Here is a 14,881-nt window from a genome sequence, read left to right as displayed (position 1 = left end):
AAAACCCAGTCTAGAATAGCCTGCTCTCTAGTTGGTTCCTCGACATGTTGGTTCAAAAAACCATCCCACATACATTCCAAGAAATCCTCTTCCTCAGCACCATTACCAATTTGGTTCACCCAATCTACATGTAGATTGAAGTCACCCATTATAACTGCTGTTCCTTTATTGCACACATTTCTAATTTCCTGTTTAATACCATCTCCGACCTCACTACTACTGTTAGGTGGCCTGTACACAACTCCCACCAGCGTCTTCTGCCCCTTAGTGTTACGCAGCTCTACCCATATCGATTCCACATTTTCCCGGCTTATGTCCTTCCTTTCTATTGCGTTAATCTCCTCTCTAACCAGCAACGCCACCCCACCTCCCCTTCCTTCATGTCTATTCCTCCTGAATATTGAATATCCCTGAACGTTGAGCTCCCATCCCTGGTCACCCTGGAGCCATGTCTCTGTGATCCCAACTATATCATAATCATTAATAACAATCTGCACTTTCAATTCATCCACCTTATTACGAATGCTCCTTGCATTGACACACAAGAGGACATGCCCTCTTCTCATTGCTAGCATTAAGGAGGAGATACGGAATCCTGAAGACACACACTCAGGTTTTAGGAACAGTTTCTTCCCCCGCCATCAGATTTCTGAATGGACAATGAACCCATGAACACTTCCTTAGTATTTTCCCTCTCTTTTTGCACTAATTATTTAATTAATTTTTATATGTACTTCTTATTGTAATTTATAATTTTTATTATTATTATTTATTGCAATGTACTGTTGCCGCAAAACAACAAATTTCACGATATATGTCAGTGATATTAAACCTGATATGGTGCCCACAATGGTGTGAAACTCTGCAGCGCTGATGCACCATTAGCGCACGATGGTAGAGTAGCCGTTAGTGCAACGCTATTGTTGCTTGGGGCATCAGATATCAGTTCAGTTCCAGTGCTGCCTGTAAGGAGTTTGTATGTTCTCCTTGTGACCTTGTGCGTTTCCTCCACGTGCTCTGGTTTCCTCCCACAGTGCAAAGATGTACCGGTTAGTAGGTTAATTTGTCAATGTAAATTGTCCTGTGATTAGGGTAGGTGGGTCATTGGGTTGCATGGCTTATTGGGCCAGAAGGGCCTGCTCTGCGCTGTATCTTTAAGTAAATAAATAAATAAAGTTCATATTTTTCATATCTCATAACTGCCTGAGCAATTCAGCCATCAGGTTTGCTGCAGTCTGTCAGGGAAGTGAAGTATGTGCAGTGAAAATTACAACTGAGAAGGTGCTCAGGAAGCTTAATGGTATAAGGGTGGATAAATCTCCTGGACCTGATGGTACGCACCCTCGGGTTCTGAAAGAAGTAGCTGGAGAGATTGCGGAGGTATTAACAATGATCTTTCATGAATTGATAGATTCTGGCATTGTATGGGATGACAGGAAAATTGCAAATGTTACTCCGCTATTTAAGAAGGGTGGGAGGCAGCAGAAAGGAAACTATAGACCTGTTAGCCTGACATCAGTTGTTGGGAAGTTGTTGGAATCGATTGTTAGGGATGAGATTATGGAGTACCTGGAGGTACATGACAAGATAGGCTAAAGACAGCATGGTTCCTGAAAAGGAAATCCTGCCTGACTAACCTACTGCAATTTTTTGAGGTAATTGCAGAAGGATAGACAAAGGAGATGCAGTAAATATGGTGTACTTGGATTTTCAGAAGGCCTTTGACAAGGTGCCGCACGAGGCTGCTTCACAAGATAAGAGCCCATGGAATTACAGGGAAGTTACCAGCATGGGTAGAGCATTGACTGACCTGCAGAATACAGAGAGTGGGAATAAAGGGATCCTATTCTGGCTGGCTGCCAGTTACCAGTAGAGTTCCACAGGGGTCAGTGTTGGGACCACTGCTTTTTAAAGATGTATGTCAATGATTTGGACTATGGGACTAGTGGATTTGTGGCTAAGTTTGCCAATGATACAAAGATAGGTGGAGGAGTGGGTAGTGTTGAGGAAACAGAGAGCCTGCACAGAGACTTAGATAGTTTAGGGGAATGGGCAAAGAAGTGGCAAATGAAGTACAATGTTGGAAAGTGTATGCACTTTGGTGGAAGAAATAAATGGGCAGACTATTATTTAGATGGGGAGAGAATTCAAAATACAGAGATGCAAAGGAACTTTGGAGTCCTTGTGCAGGATACCTTGAAGGCTAACCTCCAGTCTGAGTCAGTGATGCAGAAGGCGAATGCAGTGTTGGCATTCATTTCTAGAGGTATGGAATATATAGCAAGGATGTGATGCTGAGTGTGGTCAAATGTACTCGTGAGACCACAGTTGAAGTATTGTGTGCTGTTCGGGCTTCTTATTTTAGAAAGGATATACTGACATTGGAGAAGGTGCAGAGAAGATTCACTAGAATGATTCCAGTAATTAAAGGGTTACTGTATGAGGAATGTCCGGCAGCTCTTGGGCTGTATTCCCTGGAGTTCAGGAGAATGAGGGGGGTTCTCATTGAAACATTCCAAATGTTAGAAGGCCTGAATAGATTAGATATGGCAAAGTTATTTCCCATGGTAGGGGAGTCTAGGACAAGAGGACATGACTTCAGGATTGAAGAACATCCATTTAGAACAGAAATTCAGAGAAATTACTTTAGTCAGAAACATAGAAACATAGAAAACCGACAGCACAATACAGGCCCTTTGGCCCACAATGCTGTGCCGAACATGTACTTACTTAGAAATTACCTAAGGTTATCCATAGCCCTCTATTTTCCTAAGCCATGTACCTATCCAGGAGTCTCTTAAAACACCCTATCATATCCACATCCACGACCGTTGCTTGCAGCTGGAAATCCATGCACTCACCACGCTCTGTGTAAAAAACTTATCCAAGACATCTCTTCTGTACCTGCTTCCAAGCACCTTAAAACTGTGCTCTCTCATGCTAGCCATTTCAGCCCTGAGAAAAAGCCTCTGACTCCCACATGATCAATGTCTCTCATCATCTTATACACCTCTATCACCCTCATCCTCCGCTGCTCCAAGGAAAAAACTCAACCTATTCTCATAAGGCATGCTCCCCGATCCAGGCAACATCCTTGTAAGTCTCCTCTGCATCCTTTCTATAGTTTCCACATCCTTCCTGCAGTGATTTGAACAGAACTGAACACAGTACTCCAAGTGGGTTCTGACCAGGGTCCTATATAGCTATAACATTACCTCTCAGCTCTTAAACTCAGTCCAGCAATTGATGAAGGGCAATGCACTGTATGCTTTCTTAACCACAGAGTCAACCTGCGCAGCAGCTTTGAGTGTCCTATGGAGTTGGACCCCAAGATAACTCTGATCCTCCACACTGCCAAGTGTCTTGCCATTAGTACTATATTCTGCCATCATATTTGACCTTCCAAAATGAACCACCTCAAGCTTATCTGAGCTGAATTCAATCTGCCACTAGTCAGCCCAGTTTTGACTTTTATCAATGTCCCACTGTAACCTCTGACAGCCCTCCACAACCCCAACCTTTGTGTTACCAGCAAATTTACCAACCCATTCCTTCACTTCCTCATCCAGGTCATTTATAAAAATCACGAAGAGTAAGGGTCCCAGAACAGATCCCTGAGGCACACCACTGGTCACTGACCTCCATGCAGAATATGACCCGTCTAAAACCACTCTTTGCCTTCTGTGGGCAAGCCAGTTCTGGATCCACAAAGCAATGTTCCCTTGGGTCCCATGCCTCCTTAATTTCTCAATAAGCCTTGCATGGGGTACCTTATCAAATGCCTTGCTGAAATCCATATACACTACACCTACGGCTCTACCTTCATCAATGTGTTTAGTCACATCCTTAACAAATTCATTCAGGCTTGTAAGGCATGACTTGCCTTTCACAAAGCCATGCTGACTATTCCTAATCATATTCTGCCTCTCAGGATCTTTTCCATCAACTTACCAACCACTGAAGTAAGACTCACTGGTCTATAATTTCCTGAGCTATCTCTACTCCCTTTCTTGAATAAGGGAACAACATCTGCAACCCTCCAATCCTCCAGAACCTCTCCTGTCCCCATTGATGATGCAAAGCTCATTGCCAGAGGCTCAGCAATCTCCTTCCTTGCCTCCCACAGTAGCCTTGGGTACATTTCATCCAGACCCAGAGACTTATCCAACTTGATGCTTTCCAAAAGCTCCAGTACATCCTCTTTCTTAATGTCTGTATGCTCAAGCTTTTCAATCTGGTGTAAGTCATCCCTACAAATGCCAAGATCCTTTTCTGTAGTGAATACTGAAGCAAAGTATTCATTAAGTACCTCTGCTATCTCCTCTGGTTCCATACACACTTTTCCACTGTCACACTTGATTGGTCCTATTCTCTCACATCTTATCCTCTTGCTCTTCACATACTTGTAGAATGCCTTGGGATTTAATCCTGCTGGCCAAGGCTCTCCTAATATCATCGTTAAGCTCCTTCCTGCTAGCCTTATAATCTTCTAGATCTCTATCATCACTTAGTTTTTTGAAGGTGGTAAATCTGTGGAATTTGTTGCCATGAGTAGCTGTGGAGGTTAAGTTACTGGGTGCATTTAAGGCAGAGATAGATAGGTTCTTGATTAGCCAGGGCATCAAAGGGTATGGGGAGAAGGCAGGGGAGTGGGATGACTGGAAGAATTGGATCAGCCCATGATTGAATGGCGGAGCAGACTCGATGGGCCAAATGGCCTACTTCTGCTCCTAAATCTTATGGTTTTATAGTCTTAATCCCACCCCCCATCTTTCCTCTCTTACCTCTTCAAAGTTTAAAAGTTCAAAGTTCAAAGTAAATTTATTATCAAAGTACATGTATGTCACTATATACAACCCTGAGGTTCATTTTCTTGTGGTCACAGTCAATAAACCCTATAACCATGGTAGAATCAATGAAAGACCGCACCAAAAGGGCAGACAACCATTGTGCAAAAGACAACAAACTGTGCAAATACAAAAAGAAAGTAGAAAATCTTAAATAAATAAACAAATACAAACAATTAATTAATAAGCAATAAATATGAGCACATGAAATGAAGAGTCCTTGACAGTGAGTCCGTGGGTTGTGGGAACAGTTCAGTGATGGGGCAAGTGAAGTTAATTGAAGTTATCCCCTCCAGTTCAGGAGCCTTGATGATTGTGGAGTAATAACTGTTCCTGAACCTGGTGGTGTGAGTCCTGAGGCTCCTGTACCTTCTTCCTGATGGCAGCAACAAGAGGAAATAGTGATCTGGTTGGTGGGTGTCCCTGCTGATGGATGGTGCTTTCCTGTGACATTTCGTGTAGATGTACTCAGTGGTGCAGAGAGCTTTACCCATGATGGACTGACTTTTTGCATTTTCCATTCAAGGTTACTGGTGTTTCCATATCAGGCTCTGATGCAGCCAGTCAATATACTCTTCACCACATATCTATAGAAGTTAGTCAAAGTTAAAGATGTCATGCCTATTCTTCACAAACACTTAAGGAAGTACGCCCATTGCCAATTCTCTGTCCACTCCCCTGTACCAGGGATAATTTAGGGTGCATGTACTTGGGATGTGGTGGCAAACCCAGCATTTGAGAGCATATGCAGACTCTGAGGCAGCAGAGGAGGTGAGTATCAAGCCTAGGTTGCTTGAGCTATGGGGCACCTCCTTACACAAACCCCAGCAATCCATTGGCCCTTTAGTTGATCTTCTGTACAAGACCTTGTAATGATCTGGACTAGTGGGTAGCTGAGTTTCATTTGACTTCTATAGAACCTGATTTTTTTAAATTTGGGAAATCCTCTGCTCTAGTGATTTCTTGAGACAGCAGGCTAACCGGCCTATAATTCCCTGGATACCCTTATATGACAGATCTTCAGTCGATCAAGGGAAACCTGCAGATGTAGTGTATTTGAATTTTCGGAAGGTGCTACATAAAAGGCTGGTGCTAAGGGCACACTGTTACAGTGGAAGTGAGTGAGCTTGGATTGAAGATACATTGAAGAGAATTAGAATAAATAAGTTTTATTTGGAATTAGAAAGATGTGGATCATGGAGTGACCCGGGGATCCAAGTCTTCAGGCCTTAATCACATACCTGTTATGTTACTGATCTGGAGGAGGGAGCAGGCTGTAAGGTACCCAGGTTTATTAATGACATCAAAACAGGTGGGAGTGCATGTTAAGCGACAGCATTAATGAATTGGGGTAATTTAGCAAATCGAGGTTAATGAGGAAAAATGTGAAGGAGGAGGAATCAAAAAACAGACTATTACCTCATGGAGACAAACTGTACACGAGTCAAGATCAGAGGGATTAATGTGCCCCTCTGCATGAAACACAAAGGAAATGATCAGGCTGCTGCTGCAGTTAAGAAGGCAGATGACAAGTTGGTCTTTAGAACATAGAACATATTTGCAAAGGCATTGGCATTTGGAAATTGGGAGGTATTGGTGCAATTGAATAACTCATGGGTGAGGCCACACTTGGAGACTGAGCACAGATTTTTGTCTCCTCATTTAAGAAAGGATATACACGCATTGTGAGCATTCCAAAAGAGATTGACTGTGCTAATGTCTGAGTGTAAAATGTTGTTTATTCCAAGCAGCTACCAGAATTAGAGCCATGTTATTGGGGAAGTGAGTGTGCATGGATAGAAGACAGGTTTTCATTTAGAAACAGAAAAGTTTTGGAAAATGAGTGGACATGACATGATATCTGCAAAGACACTTTTACGAATAGGGCAACCTCATACAAACAGACTTACTAGGTACACCTGTAAATCTGCTCATTAATGCAAATATCTAGTTACCTAATCATGTTGCAGCAACTCAAAGCAAAAAAGCATTCAAACAATGGTCAAGAGGTTCAGTGATTGCTCAGCCTAGACATCAAATCAGGAAGAAGTTTGATCGAAGTGGCTTTGACCGTGGAATGATCAAAGTATCATTCTGAGTATCTCAGAAACTGCTGATCTCTCGAGATTTTAATACACAGCAATCTCTAGGGTTTAAGGAGAATGGTGGAAAACACAAAAAACAAAAAAAAAATCACTGAGCAGCAGTTCTGCAGGCCAAAATGTCTTGTTAATGAGAGATAAACAACAAACAAATGCAAACAACAGGAATTCTGCAGATGCTGGAAATTCAACACACATCAAAGTTGCTGGTGAACGCAGCAGGCCAGGCAGCATCTCTAGGAAGAGGAACAGTCGACGAGACCCTTCACGTCCAGTATCCATTTTCAGCTGGAACAGTGTGTGGTTAACTGCCTTGCTCAAAGACACAACACGCTGCCTTGGCCGAGACTCGAACCCATGACCTTCAGATCGTGAGCCCAACGCCCTAACCACTTGGCCACGCGCCACACTCATTATTAAGTAAAGGAAGTATCAAATAAGGTGGTTAGTGGATATATAAGAGGGTAGTACTTTATACTTTATTGTCACCAAACAATTGATACTAGAACGTACAATCATCACAGCGATATTTGACTCTGCTCTTCGTGCTTCCTGAAGTGCAAATCAATAGTAAATATTAAAAATTTGAATTATAAATCATAAATAGAAAACAGAAAAGGGAAAGTAAGGTAGTGCAAAAAAACAGAGGGGCAGGTCCGGATATTTGGAGAGTATGGCCCAGATCTGGGTCAGGATCCATTCAAAAGTCTTATCACAGTTGGAAAGAAGCTGTTCCCAAATCTGGCCGTATGAGTCTTCAAGCTCCTGAGCCTTCTCCCAGAGGGAAGAAGGACGAAAAGTATGTTGACTGGGTGGGTTGTGCCCTTGATTATCCAGGCAGCACTGCTCCGACAGCATGTGATGTAAAGTGAGTCCAAGTTTGGAAGACTGGTTTGTGTGATGTGCTGGGCTGTGTTCACGATCTTCTGCAGCTTCTTCTGGTCTTGGACAGGACAACTTCTATACTAGGTTGTGATGCACCCAGAAGAATGCTTTCTATGGTGCATCTATAAAAATCAGTGAGGGTTTTAGGGGACAGGCCAAATTTCCTTAGCTTCCTCAGGAAGTAAAGGCACTGGTGGGCCTTCTTGACAGTGGACTCTGCTTGGTTGGACCAAGTCAGGTCATTTGTGATATTGACCCCGAAGAACTTAAAGCTTTTGACCTGTTCCGCTTGCGCACCACCGATATACAAAGGGTCGTGTGGTCCGCTACTCCTTCTGAAGTCAACAACAACAGCTGATCATACGGCATGGAAATGCATGCTTCGGCCCATGCCGACCAAAGTGCCTTCCCGAGCTTGTCCCATTCGCCTGCATGAGGTCCGTATTTTTCCTATCCATGTACCCGCGCAAATGTTTTTTAACTTTTGTAACTGTATGCACATCTATTACGTTCGTTGGCAACTCATTCCATATACCAACCACTCTCTGTGTGAAAAACACACAGAGAACTGTGAAGTGATGCAAGAAAAAACTGTGTATTAAATGGAAGGACCATTAGTAGCTTTGATGTTTAGAGAGAGTGAATAAGGCAGAGAGTTCTACCACATGGAAACATACCCTTTAGTCTACAAAGGCCCATGCTGATGAAGGTGCCAGTCCCATTTGCCTATATTTGTTCTACACGCTCTAAGCTTTTCCTATCTAAAGCTGGGATTGTAACTTGCACAGAGGAAGATGGCTGTGGTTATTGGAAGTCATCAGGAGAATCCCCTTGGCCAAATCACCCTCAGCTACTTCATCAATGATCATTTCCTGTAAGAAATGGAATAACCAATCTGCTTCACATTCAGTGGGATTAACAATACCAAGTCTTGTAGCATCAAGCGTGCTGGAACAGCCATGTAAACACTACAAGGGCACATCAGTGGCTGGCTAAACCGTAGAAAGGACTCACCTCCCCAAACCCCAGATCCTTCCCACAAGGCCCAGTCAGGAATGTCACTGAACATTCCCCACAGCTGCGTGACAGCTGCTCGAGAGGTTGGACGCTCTTCAGGATAAAGGGACCCACTTGATTAGTGCCTCACTCTCTCTAGCCAGCAACGCAACAGAGTGGGTACCATCTACAAAATGCCACCCAGTTAACCACTTAGGCACCACCCAAATCCACAGCCTCCATGGCCCAGAAGGACAAAAGCAGAGTGGGAACACACTACCTGCAGTTTCCCTTCTGTCTGTCTTTCGGAGGACTACCTCTGTGTGTGAGTGTGCTGTGTGTGGGTGGGAAGTAGGAAAGAGGCTTGTTTTACTGCAGTTTTGTTGCCTGCTGTGTTCTGTGTTGTTCTGCTCGGCATTGCAGGCATGCCTTGTCGGTTTCAGAATGTGTGGTGACACTTGTGGTCTGGCCCCAGCACTTCGTAAGTTTCCATTGGTTATTAATGCAAATGCTGCATTACACTGTATGCTTCGGTGCACATGTGATAAGTAGATGAATCTGAAACTAGACGTCTCACTCTATGCTTACTTGGAAGCGTATCACTAGTCCTTCATTGTCCCCGGATCTAAATCCTGGAAGACCTTCCCAGTAGCACTATAGAAACATTTGTGAAGATCAGTAGTTAAAGAAGGTAGCTCATCACCACTCTCACAAGTGTGCTTAGGAATGGCCTTGGCATGCAGATCGTAAAGTAATTTTAAGAAGTTTCTATGGTGAGCTCACCCGCCACACCAACTCTGCTGAACTCAGTACCAAGGGAACCAAGTACAGCTTCATTTCCCAGCTACACTTCCAAGTGAATCCAGCAAACAACAGCTCTGTGTATTGAGTGAACCTAATCCCATCTCACTTTAGGGAAGGTAATTTAGCCCTGGAGTGTACTTTATCTAAAGTGGATGAATTATAGATAAAGGCTGTGAAGATATATGTTCTAATCTTTTGAATGGAAAGGATTATAAAGCATGATTTCATAAGACCAGAAGACAGTAATACCATTGGAGCAGAATTAAGACATTTAACCTACCGAGTCTGCTCTGTCATTCAATCATGGCTTATTTATTTTTCCTCTCAACCCCATTCTCCTGCCTTCTCCCTTTAACCTTTGACACCCTTACTAATCAAGAACCCATTGACCTCCTTTTTAAATATATCCAATGACTTGGCCTCCGCAGCTGTCTGTGACAATGAATTCCACAGATTCACCACCCTCTGGCAAAATAAGTCCCTCTTCATCTCTCACTGAAGTGTTCAAGGACTGATTTGTTAATACAGAGAAAGAGAGACTATTTCCTCTGGTGAAAGATCCTAAGCACAGGGGAGTCATCCTGAAACTGGAACCAGACTATCCCCAAGCATAAATAGGGATTAGACTGCACAGAGAGATGGTCCAGGATCTAACTACTATCACATATCAGAATGCCTTGCTTCTGTTAGAGAGTTGTACAGAAATGGGCCCTTCAGCCCACCTTGGTTCATGGTTCTCTTTATTACCATCCACACTAATCCCAGTTGCACTCATTGTCCTTATATTTCTATACATTCCTTCTTTCAACAGCTGTCTAAGTACCTCCTAAACAGTGACTTTATCTGACTCTACCACCTCCCTTGACAATGTGTTCCAGATATCAACTACTTCTGGCATTAAAACTTTCCCCTCAGATTGCCTTGAAAACTCCTCTCATCTTAACCCCATACCTTCTTGTTTTTGGTATCTTTACCATAATGCCAATGATAAATTCTTTGCTTTAAGCATTCACTTTTTCATGTCTTCCTTTACCCCAGTGTCTGCCTGCTGGGTTCGTCCCTGCATTTCCAGACAAAAAAGCCAAGATTTAAAAGTACAAAGCTCAGTCACAGAGATGCCTCTGCCTCAGACTTTACAAGGATTTCCAACATAGTCAAGTCAAACTTACGCAGAGATTCCAGCTGTCATTTCCAGTCACAGGACCTTGTGTTCTAAGACTCAGCTGTTCTGTGTCTTCTATGACTTGCTTGTTATAATGAATATTGTTGATCCATCTTGGAGCTGAGGAATTGCCAGAACTGTTGAATCACAATATAAAAAGTGTGCAAATAAAGTGTGGCGTTTCTTTGTGATACTACTCAAGATTCTCTCGGAGGAATGGTCACAGCTTGGAGCATGCCTGAGTTGCTTGGTTACATCCACCTGGGAACAGAGTTAGAGGAAAGGAAATACCACATATCCCACAAGGTATAATTAGATATTGTTGAAACAACCTTCTTGTCTTCCATTACGTGATTGGTTTCGTTGTAATCCTGACTGCCATCCTAACTATTTCCTGTATTCTTTGTTCCTGGGACTCAGGGTACATTAAGATACCAAGCGAGTAGCTTAAAGTATTCATGTCTCTCCATGGCTACTCAGGCCACCTCTAATCCTACAAACCTTGCATATTTCTGTATTTCTTTAATCTGGTTTTATTGTTATCATCACTGACCCATTCTCTCCACCAGCTGCGGCAAATCCCTGTGACAGTTAGACCCAGACCCTGGAATTCCTTCATAATCCCCTCCTTCTTTAAACACTCCCTGGCACCAGTAGCATGTCTATCTTTAAGAATATTTGTTCCTTCAACTTGAGTTGTCAGTTTTCAGTTGCAGCCATGGCTATTTGCCTGAAATGATCCATGTGATCTTAGTGTTTCACTTCCCCAGCTTCCTATAAAAAACCTCGTCACTGCACACATTCATCACATTGCACGGTGTCATGGGCTTTTACAGCACAGAAACAGATCCTTGGCTCAACTGTCCCCTGCCAACCAGGGTGCCCCATCCAAGCTGGTTCCACTTGCCAGTTTTTGGCCCATATCCCTATAAACCTTCCAAATCCTGTGCCAGTCAAACTATCTTTTATTATACCTGGCTCAATGACTTTATCTGGCAATTTATTCCAAATACATACCATCCTTTTGTAAAAAATGTTTCCCTCAATTTCCTATTAAATCTTTTCACTCTATGCCCTCTAGTTCTTGATCCCCCAAACATGAGGAGAAAAGGCTGAGTATATTCACCCTGTCTATGCCCATAATTATTTTACACACCTTTATAATAGCAACCCCCATTTGCCTACACTCCAAAGAATAAAGCCTTAGTCTATCCAACCTCTCTCCAGAACTCAGTCTCTCAAACCTTGACAACTTCCTGGTCAATCCTTTTTGTTCTCCATCCAGTTTAGTAACATCTTTCCTATAAGAGAGTAACTAAAGTTCAAAACAAATATTCCAAGTGTGGCCTCACCAACATCTTATACAAGTGTGCCATGACCTCCCAACTTTTAGAGTCAGCAAGTAGTCCTGCAGCCACACAGCATCAGCACCAGCAACCCAGGTTCAATCCTGGCTTTAGGTACTGTCAGTATGAAGTTTGCAGATTCTCCTTGTGACTGAAGGAGCTTTCACCAAGGTGCTCTGATACCCTAAAAGTATGCTGGCAGGTAAACTGGCTGCTGGAATTATGCCGATAGTGTTGGTCAGCAGCAGAAGAGTCAGGGGAAGTTAATTGGTATGTGAGAAAGGATGTGGGGTGATGCGGAAGAGTGGAACTGTAAGTCCAGAGGTTATGGTGCAAGGCAGAGAAGGTTTTGGGTCTAACATGGCCAAATGAGATCGGTATAAATCGATATATTGAACACACTTTAGTGTGCTAAAGTGCCTGCTTCTGTATGTACAACTTATGACACTACACAAAGTACTTACACCTATGTGTAACTTTGGTAGGTCTTCAGTGAGACACTCCCCAGTGAGTGGACAGGACCTGCAAGATCAATGCTCGGGTTGTATTGGTTCACTGCATGCAATGCACAACAAAACAGTGAGGTACACAGCAGCAATTCCAGGTGGGACAGGGGTAGCATGCTACCACATCACTAAAGCTGGCAGCACAGTTGGTCACAATTTATATGACAGGACTTCGGAATCAAAAACATAAATAATAATAAATGCAGTTTGGACGAGTGATTGGCCAATGAATTTAAACATTCATATGAGTGAAGTTAAGAAATTTTGTTTGAAAAATTGCAAAGTTCTCTATAGTTTTGCAAACTAAGGATATAAATGGGAAGAGGAGCAAACAGATTTGTTGTGAAGTACCTAAAGATGAATACATCCCTGGATATACGAGGGATTGGAGTTCCTGCAATCTGGAGCAACACAAAAAGTGTTGGAGGAAGCAATTGTGGAGGGAAATGGACAATTGACATTTCAGGTCAAGATTCTTCATCTCCACTGAAGGGTAAAGGGGAAATGGCCAAAATAAAAAGGTGGAAGGCAGGGCCAAACAATAACTGGCAGGTAACAGGTGGATCTGGGTGAGAGGAGGGATGATTGTAAGATAGAATTAGGCCAAATTACCTATTGGGACTGTTCCACCATTCCATTATTTCTGATTTATTATCGCTCTCAACCCTATTCTCCTGCCTTTTCCCCATAAACTTGATGTACTGGCTAATCAAGAACCTATCAACTTCCACTTTACATATATCAATGGATTGGCTGCCACAGCCGTCAGTGGCAAAGAATTTCACAGATTCACCACCCTTTGGCTCAAGAAATCCGTCCTCATCACTGTTCCAAATGGATAACCTTGTATTCTAAGGTTGTGCCCTCTTGCCCTAGTCTCACCCACTATCAGAAACTTCCTCTCCACGTCAGCTTCATCTAGGCCTTTCAATATTTGATAGGTTTCAGTAAGATCCCTCCTTATTCTTCTAAACTCCAGTGAGTACAGGCTCAGAGGCATCAAACACACCTCATATGTTAACTCTTTAATTCCTGGAATTATTCTTGTGAACCTCCTCTGGGCCCTCTCCAACATCAGCTCATCTTTTCTTAAATAAGGGGATCAAAACTGTGGTCTGACAAATGCCTTATACAGCCTCAGCATCACAACCTTGTCCTTAAATTCTAGTCCTCTTGAAATAAATGCTAACATTGCCTTTGCCTTCCTTGCAACCAGTTCAATCTACAAATTAATCTTTAGGGAATTCTGCATAAGGACTCCCAAGTCCATTTGCACCTTTGATTTTTGAATTTTCTCCCCATTTAGAAAATAGCCTGCACCTTTCCTTCAACCAAAGTGCATGACCAAACATTTTCCTACACTATATTCTATCTGACACTTTGCCTATGACCCCAGTTCTGCAGACTCCCTGCTTCCTCAACACTACCTGCCCCTCTACCTACTTTTGTGTTGTCTGCAAACTTGGCTACAAAGTCATCAACTCCATCATCCAAGTTGTTGATGTGTAACATGAAAGGAAGCAGTCCCAATAAGGACCCCTGTGGAACACCATTAATCACTGGCAGCCAACCCAAACAGGTCCCTTTATTCCCACTCTTTGCATCCTGTCAGTCAGCCAATCTTCTATCCATGCTGGTATCTCTATTGTAACATCATAGGCTCTTATCTTATCAAGCAGCCTCATCGAGACACCTTATGAAAGGCCTTCTGAAAATCCAATTAAACAACATCCACTGATTCTTTGTTATTTCCTGAAAGAATTCCAACAGATTTGTCAGGCAAGATTTCCCCTTTATGAAACCATGCTGAATTTGGCCTATTTTATCATGTGTCTCTAAGTACCCTAATACCTTATTCTAAAAAATCGACACCAACATCTTTTCAACCACCGAAGTCAGGTTAACTGCCCTGTACATTCCTTTCAGCTGCCTCCCTCCTTTCTTAAAGAGCAGAGTGACATTTGCAATTTTCCAGTCTCCAGACCCCATTCCAGGATTGAGGGGTTCTTGAAAGATCATTACTAACACCTCCACAATCTTTTCAGCTACCTCTTTCAGAACCCTGGGGTGTAGACCATCTGGCCAGATGACTTATCTACCTTCAGGCCTTTCAGATTCCCAAGCACCTTGTTCTTAGTAATAGAAACTACACTCACTTCTGCATTCCACCCTCCTGACACTCTCAAATTTCTGGCATGCTGCTAGAGTCCTCCACAGTGAAGACTGACTTAAG

At 42.9% G+C, this 14,881-nt stretch overlaps 1 protein-coding gene across 6 annotated transcripts in view; it reads right to left on the bottom strand.

The window, feature by feature from the left end:
* Positions 1–14,881, bottom strand: part of trpm2 (transient receptor potential cation channel, subfamily M, member 2) — a 200,903-nt gene that overhangs the window by 173,964 nt on the left and 12,058 nt on the right. For 2 of the 6 annotated variants that reach the window (XM_063051496.1, XM_063051497.1), the window contains exon 2: positions 10,804–10,933. The exons of the other annotated variants lie outside the window; for them this stretch is intronic. The gene's annotated coding sequence lies outside the window, so the exon portion shown is untranslated. The remainder of the gene's footprint in view (positions 1–10,803; positions 10,934–14,881) is intronic. 6 annotated transcript variants of the gene reach the window in all.

This window comes from Mobula hypostoma, chromosome 6 (genome assembly GCF_963921235.1).
Source record: "Mobula hypostoma chromosome 6, sMobHyp1.1, whole genome shotgun sequence".
Classification (NCBI taxonomy): Eukaryota; Metazoa; Chordata; class Chondrichthyes; order Myliobatiformes; family Myliobatidae; genus Mobula; species Mobula hypostoma.
The sequence above is the reverse complement of the archived record's forward strand: the minus strand, read 5'-3'. Positions and strand labels throughout refer to the sequence as shown.